At 40.5% G+C, this 14,175-nt stretch overlaps 1 protein-coding gene across 5 annotated transcripts in view; it reads right to left on the bottom strand.

Moving 5' to 3' along the window:
- RTKN2 (rhotekin 2) overlaps window positions 1-14,175 on the bottom strand; it is a 51,748-nt gene that overhangs the window by 35,810 nt on the left and 1,763 nt on the right. For 2 of the 5 annotated variants that reach the window (XM_030240953.2, XM_030240955.2), the window contains exons 2-3: window positions 4,047-4,324; window positions 2,268-2,361 (exon numbers count right to left, since the gene is read on the bottom strand). The gene's annotated coding sequence lies outside the window, so the exon portion shown is untranslated. Of the gene's footprint in view, window positions 1-2,255; window positions 2,362-4,046; window positions 4,325-14,175 lie in introns of all 5 variants that reach the window. The other 3 variants (XM_030240956.2, XM_050976592.1, XM_018911095.3) reach the window with 3 other exon arrangements.

Genomic DNA, 14,175 nt, shown 5'->3' with positions numbered 1-14,175 from the left:
TAATCCTGGTGCTTCATGCACCTGGGATAAGCCTTGGACTCCTGTCTCTGCTGCAGAGTTCAGGATTTTAGATACAGCAAAAGCAATCCACCAAATGAGGGGAGAATGAGATGACAGATCAGAATGCCCTTTTGCTTTACAGTATGGCATCTCTCTTAAAGTGGGGTCTGGCCTCTTCTGAATCACTCAGGGATGGGATTTGAGCCTCAAAAATCTACAGGTCACTTTCTAGGCTACTAGAAACAGGAAAATGTCATGGAGTGGAATTGAACCAAACAGGTGAAAGTCTCAGGTTGACTGAACCATATTGTCATTGAATCGGTGCTTGACCCAAGCTGAGTGAGGCTACAGCCCTGACTGAATGGCTGAAACTCTTTGATGAGTTTGATGTAAACTGTGGGAGCAGTTGGAAATTATAACCTTATTGCAGAGATAAACAAATAAGGAATAAATTACTGTAACTCATCCCTTCACCAACTCACCAAATAGCGTCCTACCACAGAAAATTGGTACAACCTGTGAAAAAGACTCACTGAAACACTTCCTATCCAGCATCATCCCAAGCAGTTCGAGTTAGACTCTAGAACAAACCCACTGGTTCAATCTTTGCAGCAGCCCTGCCCCCAAGACCCCAGAGAACAGCTCTCAGGTACACACCAACAGGGTTTGTCAAAAGCCAGGATGACTACCTGGATACAATAAAAATCACTGCAAAAGGACAAGTTATTTCAGGCAATCAGCATCTCTAAAACCATTTTACTGGTGGTGTAGACAGCTCCCAGGAATCTGTGGCAGTTGTCCAAGAATTTTAGATGCTAATTAGCATGGTTTTACAGTACAGTCTGTTCAGCAAATCTGAGCCTTAATAAAGTCCCAAAATGTGACTGCTAGTAGCATAAAGAGCCCGTGCCTGCAGCCCTTACACACTCCTGTAGACACTGAGTTGAACTGGAGCCCTTAAGAAATCAGTGGCAGTTAAATATGTAGGACTCAGCACTAAGCAATATGAATAGTATCTTCTCAAGCTCTGTGCATCCCTGCTCTTCAGCTGGTTCAAATGTCCAATTTTCCAGTACATTAGGAACATGTTTCTGCAAAGTCTGGCTTCTCACATTCTTACACCTGCTTCTGCTTTGAATGCAATGGTCCTCTTTTGCATTCACTTTCTAGAGATGTTAAGTTTTTTTTTTCATTATAAAATCAGCCCTCATAATTCAGTAGATCTAATTCAGTCAGATGCTTAATTAAAAAATTAAACATTTCACCACACTTCTAGTATTAGCTTTTAAAGGAACATGAGACTGAGGCTTTAAAAGGCATTTCTACAGGTTTAGAGAGAGGTGAGATGTTCTTTCCACACTTCATGTCTAGCTCCAACAAAGCTGTTCTGCTGCTGTTACAGCACATAAACTAACTTGAAATGAAGAAGGCTTTATGCCATCTACATTATCCAGAGATTTGGGATTCAACTAGTAACTAACTACTCAGCTTGTTCCCTAACTGAAGGGTAAATGCAGCAGACAGCAACAAAAAAGGGAAGCAGTGTAACCATGTTTTTTTCACCACACAAACCTCTACTGGATGGCAGAGAAACCCAAAGGCACAACCTACAAAACAAGGAAAATCCTGCACAGTCACTGTTGCTAGTGCAGAGAAGCCACAAGGGGGTAGGGTGAATTAAACAGGGGATCTATATCCTGCCTTCTGGGGTTTCTTAAAGTGAAACACTTTTTTTCAGATGAATCACACTATCCTTTTATTTGGCAATTGATTTGCATTGCAGGGCATTTGGCTTCCTTCTAGTATTAGGGAAACTGGATAGCAGAGAAAAGATCATTGTCTATCTAAATCACTGTTCTGCTCAAGTGTTAGATCAGCATATTATTTTAAATGTTAGGCCCATCATTTTGGTTTAGCAGGTACAAAATGTCTACACCTACTCTTGACAGCACTGCAGTATTTCTCTTAATTTCTTACTTCTCACAGCTTGCTACACCTACTCCTTGAATATAATCAGAGTGTGCCAGTAGAAATGCATTCAATTCCTCCTCAGATTTATCCTAAATGGAAGTCTATGAAGATTTGTACTGGACATGTGGGATAGAATTTACAAAGGCTTTTTATAACCGACTACTTATTTAATTTTAAACTGAAGAGCAAACTGTTCCCATTGATTGCCACTGGCTTTGGTTGCCATGGTGTGGGACCACTATAGATTGGTGAAATGGGCAGAGATTGGAATTTGGGGTGTTTACCTGACCACTCACCGGAGCCTCAGTAACTCATTTCTTCATTTCAGCCTGCTGAGGTCAGTTGAAAGTCTTTCCATCTCTTAGCTGGGCAGAAAGGCAACATGTAGTTCTACAAAGCAAAGTAAGATATGGGTAACTACCTTATTGTAATGCACTTCAGGTTCAGTTTTGATTGGATGAGGTGAAAAATAATCATCTGTCTGACAATGAGCTAAAGCTTAACCTTACCATGGTGAAAGTTATGGTAAGAGAAAACTTTATTGGCTCTATCTTAGCTTACTGAGCAGCATGAAATAGGTTCCTTCTCTAAGGTAGTCATGGACCCAGTTGTTGAAGATGTCATCCTATAATATGCAGGTGCCTAAATCAGCTAGGATGTATCAGCCTTATCTTCTTGCCATAATTAGAACAGCTTAGAATAAACTCTTACTATTTCAGGTGTTCTCAGATTAAATTTACTCTGAGAGCTTGCTCATCTTCTGCTCAAGTTTTTTTTTTTAAATGTTCTGCAGCTCTCCTTCAACTGCTATAATGCTCCCAATGGTACCAGGATCACATCTCTGTATGATGCCATCAACTAAACATTGATACCAAGGTGCTTCAATGAACTCTTTTGTTGATCATTGTATGTTCCTGTAGAATTTCTAAAAGAAACTGTAAAGGTTGAGAACATACAAGAATTATTTTTCCTTTCTCCAGAGACCAGAAACTGACTCCTCCCAGTATTTCTGATGTCAGTCCTATACTGAAATGCCTTCAGATAAAATTGTAGCCTTTTTGAATCACCATGAGTAATAAATGTACTCAAAATACATTTTATAACAGAAATAGTAAGTTACATAAAATCCATCTCCATATGAATTTGGAAAACAGTTCCTGAGATCAAACCTGAAAACCTTAACCATCAAATTAAACATTGCATTTTAAACTGCAGTTTGATCATCCTCTGCATCCTCAAATTGCCCATACCCAAGACAGTGGATGAGTGACTAACCAAGGTACACCAGTCACATGTGTTCTGCTTGGGACACCAGGGACATTGGTTTTGAAGCCAACTTACATGTGGTTCCCACAGAGGTGCAGAATCAAGCCTACCAGAAGTATTCTGTTGGGCAAGGATCTTCACAGGTGACTGAGAGCTTTACTAGAAGCCTTTCTCCAGCTGAGAAGACAATTTGGACACACAGGATCTAACAAAGCATAAGTTTGTTGCCCTGATTTTCTAATATTTCCTAAGCCTTCTGGTGTTTACTCCTTTGTGGAGAACTTTCTCACACACTTTCTGTAGATAACACGTTGTTTTGCATTCCTTTATGGAGGAGGAGAAACTTGATGGACTGTTAGTTTGTCCAGTGGTCTTGGAGAGGTGGCATTGTCACCCTCCAATCCACTGTCACTTTTGGGAAACTATAAATATTGGAGTCAGAAATAAACTTTCTCTTTTTTGCTCTTCTCTTCAGAGCAAGGTGTGTGTCTATTTCTTTCGTGTCCAGTAGCGACATAAGTTTTGCAGCCTTTCCCTAAGTTTAGAAATTTACGTGGTCTGTCTTTTCTATTCCACTTTCTATCTTTACAGCAGTGTAAAGAATGAAGTTATCTTTAATTCCTTTCAAAATCAAAGGTAATTGGTATTGGCCGGTTGACTCCATTGCTTATAGAGGGACATTTATACACACAGAGAAATGGTCACACAAAAATAACACTGCTGTTAAAACCCAGAAAGGTTCTTTCAGCTCCACATTATGGGGACGTTCCATAAAAGGAGGGTATCCTAGAGATTCTACACTTCCTTACCATGCCTTTTACCAGGATTCCTCTGTTGGCTACAGAGTCCTGATTTCTTGGGCTTTTACTGCAGGTAGCATTTGGTGTATAAAATATCCATCTGAGACAGCTGCATCCAAATGTTTGCTAGGCAGTGTGCTGGTGAAGTCACCAGTTTGTGTCATGAGAGAATCTAACTGGGCACTCTGTGTTCTGGTTTCGGTTAGGCCTGCTAGGATTTTCCTCAATTGATCTTGCACAGGCAAGTGAGAAGTCACTGGATCATTTAGTGGATTGCCATTTTGAACCTGAAAAGGAGAATACATGCACTGAGAATATAAAAAATCTAAACATAAACTCCTATATGAGAAAATAATGTCAGAAAATCATCTTCCTTTTGAGAGACAGAGGACTACCTATTGCTGTGAGAGCAGATGTAAACCCACTTCTGATAGCAGTCACCCAGGTAAAATGAGCAATTCTCCAGTAAGCTCTTGAGATTGGCTTTTTTTTTTTTTTTTTTTTCCCTGAAGGCAGATCCAGGCCAAGGACTTACAGATGGTCTCTGTTTTTCCCAAATAATGCAGAATATCTCTGCAGAACACAATACTTGGAAACAAGCTCCATCTGAAGTGAGTTTGTAGTTTGGTCTGATTTTTCCAAGTACTGGAATATAAGTAACTATGGAGAGAAAACCAGCAAAGCAATGTGCTCTGGAGACCAAGCTGCCCTCAAGTTCCCCTTGCACTGAGGCATTGCTAAGGAAGTAAATAGTGCCTCGCCCTTACCACTGCACGTCTTGAGGTGACAGCTGGCACAATAACTGAGGCACAGAAGCCCAGTATAAATTAACTTGTTTGCATTTCACACACTATTTGCATTGTTTTGATCCAGTCTCAGGGAGGATATTCAAAGGAGTGTGGTCAGAGATCTATACTTCCCTGCAAACTCTCACTTTACCAAAAGAAATGTTTCTCATTCATACAAGATTGGTTTTTCTCAATAGTTTTCCCAGTCACACTCGGGGGCTATGACCATCTGCAGCTCCTTAGTTTTTCCTGCCTTGCCATAAAGCTGTAGTTTTTCTGCATTTTTCTGTCCTGAGTTGGGTTCCAGCGGCATAAATGGGCGTTCATTATACAGATCAGGCCAAGAAAGAGTGAGCCAAAGCAAGAAGTATTAAGGTAAGTACTATTTCACGAAAATAGCACAGCTAAAAAAAAAAAAAGGCTCATTACTATCAATATATTCATTGATATGTGCAGCATAATAATGATTTCTAGTTGGAAATGTCTATCAGAGGTTTTAAGCCTCTGGTCCTTAAGGAAAATCTGGCTTGCAAATTATGTCCTGTTTCTTACAGAAATAGATACTAAATAAATATTGAATAGTTCATCCACTCAAGGGCTTAGATTAAAAAAATACATCCATAGGAATAAAAGGATTTTAGTTTTTAGAACTATCAGATAATGTTTCTAGTCTCAGCATCCCTAGTTGCTGTGCCTCCACCAAACTTCTGCCTAAATCCAGTCTCTTCCTCTGCCCCTCAGAGTGCAATACCACTGTGGAATAACTTGCCTCCTTGAAACCTCAGAAGAGCCATAATGCAACAAAAAGTACTTGTCACATCCCAGCCAATACTGGGACCCTAACAGGGATGTAAGGCTGTTCCTGAGGAATAAGCCCAGAGCCAGATGACATCTTTTAAACAGGTGATGCTTTTTTGTGGAATCACTGTGGTGTTGGATGGAAATTGTCCATTCACATGTAGGAGGGACTAGGATATCATTCCATAGTGAATAAGGACCCAGGGGGAGAAGTTTGCTGCAGAGGACCCTGCAGACACCCCGTGGCTGAGGTGATGGGCAGCACAGCCTCTCTTCAAGCTTACCACAGCTGCACTGAAGGAAACCAGCCCAGCTATTTTTCTCCCCTACTCCAGTGCCCCTCAAAGTCAAACCATGGGGAGGGGATGATACTTTGTGTTCTCCTCAATGTGAGATGGAAACATTTCTTGCCAATGGTAATATTTTTTGCCTAACAAGATTACCCATTTTTACTCATCATTACAAAAAATCAGGGGTTGAGTAGCAAATAAGAGTAACTACATTTTACCTGAAGTTGGTTTGTCAGACATTTCTATGATCTTTCTAACCATTTCACAGCCTGTTAAATGAGCTGAGACAACACTTCATGTCACTGTTAGAATTTTAAATTAAAATTATGGTAACAATAAATAGCACCTCATGTTTTTACAGACAATTTCATCTAGAAGAATAAAAATAACTAGTTCTGCCTGGATGCATGCATGACTTGCACACATGCACATGTTTACTTTCTTATCTAAAAATCAATTTGAGTTCTAGGAAGCTATTTCTAGCACTTGATTCTAACTGTGTGGTTGTACAGTGTTATCAAAAAGCAATCAGGATGTTTAAAGAAAAACCAACAAACAGCAAGTGCATTTTATAACAGGTTCTTTAAGAAGTGAATGCAGATCCAGAGGGGAAGCTGGTACAGAGGGACACCTGTTCAAGATAATTCCCAAATACTTTTTTGCGAACAGTGTTTGTGCACTAAGTATTTTTTACCCAACAAGTTAAAATCTCTGCTTTCTTTTATTCCTTCTCTGTTCAGAAATGTCTTCCCTATCCATAAACAATCTCTGCATTACATAGATAAGGCATTATATTATATATATCTGCTCACATGGATAAGGCATTATATTTTGTGAGAGAAAGCACCAGCAAAAGCAAGCCACTACCTAACAGGAAGGCCATTTTTTCTTAGTTTATTTCATAGTGTGGACACTCACAACAGAGTCTTATCTTTTTAAAAATACCCCTGCTCTGTCATACAGCCCCCTTTAGAATTATATTAACTTCCATCTTTATAACACCAGCCCAGGAGGGAGCTTTGAAAGTTGCAAGTGGGCTGTTGCTCCTCATCTGCCCTTTGCCTAAAGTCTCTCTCCAAAAGCCCATCTCTCTCAGGCTTTTGTGAGGGACAGGTTCTTTCACACATGTGTGTTGCTACACCTGCCTGCTACACACACAAGAACACATTCTTGCTGAATGTGTTAAAACACATTAAACAGCCACTTGGCACCACCAGGCACTGAAGCACCCAGAACTTCATTGGCAGCTTTCATGCGGACAGTAGACACATTACTAATCTGAACAGGTTTTTCTCATTACCACCCTAGTCACACAATTTTTTAGGCATTCCTTTCAGATTATCTGATGACATGACGTTGCTAGGTTGGTGGAGAACTTCTTATACAGCTTTAGAGGTAATAAGTTTCATACATATTTGGCACCATAATGGTTTATGTTGTTACCTTACTGTAAAACCTTCATACCTTCTCTGGGAGTCCTCATGGGCAGCTCCTCACAACACTGACTCCTTTTCTCTTCTTCCACACAACCAGCTGACTCCTTCCTGTCCCTTGCTCACCTGCCTAACCCTTACTGTCCCTCATGGTACATACCTACCCTTACTGCCCCTTGCACAACCACCTTCCCCTCACAGCACAGCCTCCAATTCTCCTCTTGAGCAGCTAACCCCTCTTTTCTAACACCCATCCTTAATGGACATAGCTGTCACCTGTTCAGGGTAGGCCTTAATTGGACACACCTGTGGCCTATTAGGGGCAGGCCTGTTCCTAATCCTTGGTAATTAGTACAGCTGCAACTCCTCAGGGTGAGATTGCCTTCAGCACTATCTCTTATTCTTCTACAATCCACTACATGCCACCAAGTGTACTTTACTGGCAGTCATCTCCCTAGCTGGCTAGAAAGTCATCCATGGCAAACAAGCTTCTCCAGGCTATGCCTCTGAGGCATCAGATTTTTGTAAGGAATGAATTATTCTCTTATTACTAATGGTTTCACCTCTGAGCATTTCTAAACTAAATTTACTGATCTAACCAAATAGCCTGAGTTTGGGATAAAATGTTTCAAAAGAGAACAGGCAAGGGACTCTAATCACAGGTAGCACTGCAGCTTTCATTAAAGCCTTGGAGAGAAACTGCATGGGGAATTTTGCATGCTGGGAAGGCTCACCTGAGTTTAGCATAGGCATGAATCAGTTTGGAGATAGAACCAAACCCCATTTGGATGAGATCAGTTTGGGCTCTGTTCCTGCTCCTTGTGGGAGGATCCTTGGCTGCAAATTATATAAAGTTAGCAGCCATCTGGGGGCAAAAAAAATGAGGAAAAGATAGAAAACACCATGGCCCAATACATTTTTCTCCTTTGGTGAACACGTGTTCTTTCAGTTCCCAGCCTCAGATGGAGCTAGAAGTGTCTAGTCACACAGCTTTCAAGACCTACTGCCTGAGAGACAGATCTGGATGTGAAAACATCTGTTTTCAGGAATCTTCTTACATATTGACTCTTACCTGTCTTTCAAATTGTAAATATATCTGTGCTTCACTGCACATGTGGCAGTGGCAGGAGCACAGTATTTCCCAAGGACTGTGCCTTTTATTTATCCAATTTTTCCAAGGATACGTATCTGTTACATTTTCTAGAGCACAGCTTGTTTATTTGTTTGCTAGCTGCATACATATCTTTAGTTCACTGCACTTTTTAGCTCCTGTGAATAAGAACATGTCATTGACTTCAGAGCCTTCTTTTGAGAAGAAGCTCCTTTATGCATAAAACCAGTTGACAGAACCTTCTTGCATGCTCACAGGCAGGGCCTTCAAAGTGGTATTAAAGACAGTCCAGCACCTTGCTATGAACACTGCACATTTAGCAATTGCAAAGGGTAGCATTCATTATAACAACAAAAATTAAATTGTCCCTCGAAGGACAACAAACTCACCTCAGTTTGCACTACACAAGACATTGCTTTAACACAGGCCATTTGGCACAAAATACTAGATGTAAATAGAGGCCCATTTCTGCAGCAAGACACTGCCTAACACTTCCATAGTGAGTACCATCTAGAGAAGAGCAGGGCTGCAACTAGAGACAAATAATTGCCTTGCTTTCATGCTCAGGTGAATTTCACCCCATCTAACAGATTTCTGTCCTTGCCACATGCAATCTGCTGCAGAAGAGGCAAAGGACTCCAGAAGAGCTGTGCAGCATGTGCCGAAAACTATCATTTTTCCTGCCCAGTTTGAGCATTGCTTGGCTGCAATCTGAAAACTGCATGTTACCAGCAAAGCTAAAACACTGGAGAAAACCAGGCTCTTTCATCTCACTACCATGTAGGAACTAATGAGTGCTCTGTACTTTTCTTCTAAGTTTGTCCCTTTCTTGTAGATCGTGTCTTCTCTTTAACATATAGAAAGCCTGTCGGCTTAAGTGAGCCCCTCTCCAGTACTTTGAAAGCCTCATTCATCCTCCCCACTCAGAGTCCTACCCAGCAGAAGCCTCCAGCCTACTCAGTCATTCTCCCACGACAGCAATAGCTGATCCCCCAGACCTTTACATGTAATGCAAACATCAAAGTGAACTGCTCACATGAATATCAGAAAAAAGAGGAAAGAGTGTGAAGGAATAGAATTGTCCCTAAGCATCCAATAAAATCAATGTACTTTCAGATGACATTAAAGACACAAGTCTGAACTGTCTTCTGTGTCCCTATGTGATACTTGGGATGCAGGTACCCTTAGCAGAAGGGAATTTAATATATGGAATAATTTAATATATGACATCAATGTGAAAAGCTGCAGAGCCAAATTTTCTCAGGGAATAGAAAGGACTACACTCAAGCTACAGAAGAGTTTGTAGCATTCTACTAAGTTTTGTCAGTATTCTTCTAAATCCAAGCTAAGGTTTCCCTGTTGGTTTGAATTTATTACCATTGTGTAATAGTAAACAGAGAATAAAATACCTTTTATTGCCCAAACTGACATTTCATTCCCTTCCTCTTGTTTTGGTTTTGTTTTTCTCCTTTTGAAAGAACTGCTGTGTACTGTATGCTTCACAGTATACTCTTCCTTCATGTTCTTTCTGAGTGATTGCATTATCATATGTAGAAAAGTGCCCCAAATGTAGTGGTCCTTAAAAATCACATGTTAAGATTGTTGATCTGTGACAGCAAAGATCAAGCAGGTCAGTAGGAACCAGAAGCAATATGGCAAATTCTCAGTGGCACTGAAGTCCCTGGCTATAGGAACTGATGTGAATTTGAGATTTTACTTAAGAAAATTAAAGCAAATAATTCCAAGTCATATTAGTATGGATACAACATAGGAAATGTAATGGTATTTTCTTCATGATTTAAAAATTCTTATCTGAATACAAAAAATGCCTAAAGGACATTTGAGATTGAATTGTAATTTGAAATGAAATTGAATTTGAGTTGAAAGGACCATAAATACCTCCCGAGGTTCCATCTTTCCAATGCTTCATTCCAACCAGCACTTGGCAATTGTTCTGCTAATTGAAACTTCAGTGGACACATGATTTTGCAAAAACCTATCATCATTCATATTGATATTTTAATTTCCAGAAAGACCAGTGATGGAAAAACTGTGGGCTCTGTGCAGTTGATTTGTTTGTATGGCCAGATGTTGTGTGGAAACTTTGCTTGTGCTGTTCTTCCTGTTGATCCCAAATCCATTTCAGATTATGTGATAGCATTACCTGGCCAGAACATGGGAACAAGCAACGTTTTCAAATAAACTAAAACTGAAACAGGATGAGCTCTGGATTCTTCTCTTCCATCACTTGGGCTTTACTATCAGCCATGTCAGAAAGTGCTCCCCCAAAAAATATCTTAGCTTTAAGAATAGATTACCATCTGCAATGTATTTTGACCTTAAAGCTACAGAATTCTCATCCTGACAGTCCCAGTGCTGTAGACAGAGGTGGTGCTACACTGCGGCTGCTCACATGAGGAGCAGGAGTGAAATAGCTTTGTTAAAAGGCTTCAGTTTATTCTCATGAATGTTACAACTCAGAACTTAGACTTCCAACCTCTGAAGAAGAGGCACTGGAAAATTATTATGTTCCTCTTCCCTTTCAAAATAATCACAGTAAAGAGTCACTTGGCTGGAAGGTAAATCCCCCCAGCTTTTCCTCTCAAAAGGTGATAGTTATATTTTCTTTATCCTCCTAACTAATTGAAGTCAGTCTTTTGGAAGAAAAATCAAAATGGCTGAAGTTCCAGCCATATCTCCTGCTGACACTCCTCCCCACAGCCCACCTTCTCCTGTGTCTTGGAAAATATGCTCACAGCTATTTCATACCTGAGAACTCTCACCATGTATGGACTAAATGGTGCAAATCAACCCATAAGAGAACCCTTTATTCTCTATTTTCCCATAAAAGCATGCAACAGTATGGGTAGAGAAGAGGAAAGCTCAACAACTTTCTGGAGTCAGCTCCAGCCAGGGGTTTCCTATCAGGAAAATAATGAGTTTGGAGAGCCTGAAGGAAGGCTGGAAGCTGACTGCAAACCAGGCAGGATAAGCTGCTGCAGGACCAAGGGCAGCTTGGTGCCTCTCTTGATGCTATGGCAACTCATTTGAAAACACAGACTTGACTTCATGTGTGATTTCAAAAGATGGAAGACTGACATTCAGATTGGAGTGCCCCTCAAAAGGAGGAGAAGGCAACAACTAACCAACCCAAACAGTCACAAACTCAACAGATATATTCATGTTCTCCTCCTCCTGTTCACTCTCCCTGCAAGCAGAGTGCCATTCAATCAGTATGCTAAAATGCACCACCAAAAGCCTCTTTCCTACTGCATGGGTATGAGTGCCAGTGGCAGTAAAATAAACATCGTTGTATCTTTGATGATTCCTGAATATATCTGCATGTAAAGGTAATATGAATCCTCATCTAAGGCACTGCCACATAAATCACTCAAATACTTCTTTCAAGTTTCTAAGGTCTTTCCTTAGATTTTACTACTCACTGCTTACTTCCTCTCAATAAACAGGAAGACAGCAAGTATTAAATGCAGGTAAGTTTCAGCTGCTCAAGTTATGTGCATCTGTAGTTCACGCTGAAACACTGAGAAAAACACAGCACTTCCCAGCATACAAATTAACTGAGCTGAATAGGCACACCTATTTCGGGCACAGCTTTACAGAATGAGGGGACTGAGCCAGAGCCAAACTCCCAATCCCATCTGTATGCAGTGGTAACGCATGTGCAGCTGTGTGTTTTTATATAACCATACATAGTTCAGGCAAACTTCCCCAAAAGTAATTCCATGCAAATTCATGTCTCCTATAAACTGGCTAGATCATGCAATGAAGACCTGTGTAGGGAGTGTGGGCGTGAAGAGGAGAGACAGAAATTTCTGACACCCCTTTTCAAAACAAACCAGTACACAAACAAGGAAATCAGAGGCTGCTGAATGCAGCCAAAGTCATCATAGTGAATCCAGTTCTACACCACATAAAAAGGCTCCCACAAACATGTTGGCACTGAGCGTCTGAAGGGCAAGTGAAAACAAAACTGACTCACCTATGTTCCTCATTTAGAATAAGAAAAATAAAATATCATAAGATAAACAAGTAACATGTAAAAAGAAAAACAGTTTTGTAATGTTCCCTTTTCTATCTACCTTCAGTAAAGTGGAATCATTAGCTTTAAGGAAGCTTTGACCTATTTTAAGGTCAGATGGGACCCTGTACAACAGCTGCAGACTACTACCTGAAAAAAGGCTGAATACTATGAATATTCCACCTTCCTTGCAGCACCAAACAGGTTGGTACATGCTGTTTTCATTTAAGTAACTTTTATCCTTCTGGAAATTATACTGCAAAGTGTTTAAAAAGATCTTGAAAGAGAGAGATGTATACAAATAAACAGGATAATGCCTCCCCAGCATTTGGCAGAATTTCACAGTCCTACATTATGGCTGTGTCAATTTGGGCTTTGTCTAAGTGATAGGGGTAGATTCTACTCACTCCAAATTTAAATCAGAGAGGATAAAGCTCAGACATATAATGGCTGATGCACATTCTCTGCACAGTTACTGGTATATTAAAGGGAGTCTGTTCCTATCCAAATGCTGAGAGAATGACTGAACTGGACATCTAAATGGCAGCATCAGGAACTGAAAACTGAAGACATGAGGAGCTGGATCCCAATCCAGCAAAACAAATACTTGGAGTGCAAGTAAACCCTGAGAAATCTTGAAAGAAGTATTTCTGGGGCTAACTGGTTGCCTGATTTCTAATGGGCCAAAACCATATAGCTTAGGCTACAGAGCAATAGGCTCCTTCAAAGTCATCAACATTTTCTGTTCCTTAAGATCATGTTCCTTCTCATTACTGTCAGCTGGGGAGGGCACATGGATGTCACCTCTTCTAAACGTGGATGAAGCCTCAGATAGCATCCCATCATGCTAAGCTCAACCCACTTGTATAGCATTCATCTGCACCTGGGAGCATCAGCACCAAGTACCTGTGACATGGAGGCGGTGGGAAGGCAATGGGCACAACAGAGAGAGAGAACGGACAGTAGAGGACAACAGCCAAGACAGTGGGAACCAAAACATGGTTACATTCTGTCAGTGTTGGCCTCCTGCAAAGAAATAGTCAGGAGTCCCAAATCTGGCAAAAAACATTGTTCAAAGCTATTCCCTCCTGACCTCCTTTCTAGGTTTTGGTACTGCTTGATGACAAAAGAAGGGCAAGTCACCACATTTAGGCAAGGTAATAAAGGACAACTAACTCATGCAAAATGTTGCAGCCTGGATGGTAGCCCACACACTTCAGAGATTAGCTGAAGCTCTGAAAAGCAATTTGAGTAACTTCCTTTGATGTACCATCTGGTGAATAATTTACTGGGAATGTCTTAATCACATCAAAGGTATCGATCAATGTGCTCAGATTTTCTCAGTGTTTAAGACTCTGCCTGTATATTGTGCTCAAGGAACAGACATAATAGTACAGAATTAAACTTTACTGCAGTACTCCCACAGTAATAAAAAAAAAATCTGCAACATATTATCAGTATGGCCTCAAGGACTAGGTTTAGGAAGAGCAATATTTCACTATTACCTCAAAAAGGCTGCAACTCTACAATCAGCCTTGCTCCTGTTTCCAAAAATTTATAAAATAGACACACATCTGTGGCATTAAAAATGTTAAGAAGCACATCTCCCTATTCAGAGGACTTATTGGCAGGGTTCTCTAACATCAGTCAAATTGGTTTAGACCCAGAGTAGATTTAGA

This window comes from Serinus canaria, chromosome 6, assembly GCF_022539315.1.
Source record: "Serinus canaria isolate serCan28SL12 chromosome 6, serCan2020, whole genome shotgun sequence".
NCBI lineage: Eukaryota > Metazoa > Chordata > Aves > Passeriformes > Fringillidae > Serinus > Serinus canaria.
This window is presented reverse-complemented; position numbering and strand designations above follow the sequence as displayed.